General features: G+C 31.9%; 1 long non-coding RNA gene across 1 annotated transcript; it reads right to left on the reverse strand.

Annotated features, from left to right (window-relative positions):
* Nucleotides 1-1094: 1094 nt before the first annotated feature.
* LOC145119058 (uncharacterized) lies at nucleotides 1095-1795 on the reverse strand. Its single transcript, XR_013713638.1, has 3 exons — nucleotides 1636-1795; nucleotides 1302-1498; nucleotides 1095-1207 (listed from the first exon to the last, which is right to left on the reverse strand). It is a non-coding gene; the product is annotated as an uncharacterized LOC145119058 (long non-coding RNA).
* Between the last annotated feature and the right edge of the window lie 254 nt (nucleotides 1796-2049).

A 2049-nucleotide genomic window follows, 5' to 3' on the forward strand; every position in this document is an offset into this window, starting at 1 on the left:
ACTTTTTGTATTTTTATTTTTGTAATATTTATTTTATATACAACAAAATAGGCGGGAAGTAACAAGTGAGCAAGTCCAACGTCTAACAAACTAACACACGTGTAAATTACTAAATGCCCTTGTGCAGCTTAATTAGGAAATTGAAGCTAACAGTTTCGTACTTCAAAGTACATAAAAGGTTTCATTCCAATTGGGCCCCGATTCATCACATTTTCTCACTCTTGGCAAAAGATGCCTTCATGACCTTGGGCCCAAAACACCTCCCATCACAATTCACAAGGGTAATTCTGTAATACAGAAATCCATTTTTAACTTCAACTAGGAAAGGTCCCCTGCGTTGCGGGGTTTGGAAGATTTTGCTATTTATCATTTGTTATCTTATCAGTGTTCATTATATAGCCACTATCTATTTGCGTATGAAAACAGTGTACATTCAATTGGTAGAATTTTAAGAGAAACGAAAGTAGAATGCTATAACAAACAACTTGATAAAAGTAGATTGATATTTCTTGTATTTTTAACATGTGTTTCGTACTAATTTGTTTCCTATTCTGTGTATTCAACTCACGAAATCAGTGACATTCAACTCACGAAATCAGTGACATTCCTCTATTAGCCACATGTATAATGGTATTTGGTACTTGTCTAAAACTTGTAATATTAAACATAGGTAAGATCTAATAATTAGTCCACCTTAGCTACTTCACAGGATAACAATATTTAGAGAAATGTTTAATTGCAAAATAAGATAAAAAGATTTGATTAATTATGGAGTTATTCCATCAACAACAAAATTAAGAGCGTTATAAACCTGAAAAAAAAAAACAAACAAACATGCTTACATTGATATTTGGATATATGTGGGTAGATCTTTTAAGTACAATGTTATAATTGGATAGATAATCTCAAAGTACAATATCTAAAATAGAAAATAAAATAAAATTAAAACATTGTAATAAAAAAATAGGTTAATATAATGCAATTTCATAAAACTATATATGTGGTATTGAGAGAGAGAGAGAGAGAGAGAGAGAGAGAGAGAGAGAGAGAGAGAGAGAGAGAGAGAGAGAGAGAGAGAGAGAGAGAGAGAGAGATTTTTTGTTCATAAAACTCACATTCACAGCACAATCGCTGAAAAATGACTTATTTTCACAATTGCTTTTACATTACAAACCTCCCAACCACTACCTTCTTTGTAACATTCCACCTGCCAAAAAAATTAAATAATGAAAATGCAAGTCAAAACACAAATGGGAAAATAGTTAGGAAAAAAGTCAAAGTCATGGTTTACATATACATACAACGTCCAAAACGTGATTCTTTTCCGTGGATCTGCCAATTGTGTACAGTGTTTCTCCAATCACAAAAGCACCAAAATTGCCTCTACAGACATTCATTTTTCAGTAGAACCATTGCCATTTAATGGCAACCCTTCCTTTTGTTCATATCTGGAATTTTTAACCATTTGTCTTCACGTGGATCAAGCATTTCAACAGAACTACATCACATAAAAGAGTATTCCTTTATGTTTAGCATCCTCTTAAACTGCTGACCTCTAACAAAACAAACAATAAATGAACTTTAGAGCAAACTGAAGTGACATTTTACTAAATATGAATGTAACAGTAAAAGTACCTTGTTATTCATGGAATGAATGGGGAGCTACTTGCCATTGTTGAGATCAAGATATTATACCTAAGACGAAATATGACTTTCTTTATTACCACTAGCCACAAAAAGTTTGTTGTTAACTACAGCATCAGCAACATGGATGTTGTTTCAATATAAAGGTGGTCTTAAAACCAACTGATTTATTGTCGAGACGGATGATTCAACTACCAGTAAACAAAAATATGGTTATAATTTATAAGTTATTATAATATGTAACAAATTAAGAAGATTAATAATCATTACCTTTGCTGCTGATCCGTATTTACTATATTCATTGTTCTGAATGGGATTCTAACATAATAAGATGGGTAATATGAATCTAGACATGCCAACCCATCATATCTAGCAACAATGAACACTGAGTTGGAAATTTTTGAA

The sequence above is a fragment of the Lactuca virosa genome, chromosome 6, assembly GCF_052849685.1.
Source record: "Lactuca virosa cultivar CGN04683 chromosome 6, Lactuca_virosa_CGN04683_v6, whole genome shotgun sequence".
Classification (NCBI taxonomy): domain Eukaryota; kingdom Viridiplantae; phylum Streptophyta; class Magnoliopsida; order Asterales; family Asteraceae; genus Lactuca; species Lactuca virosa.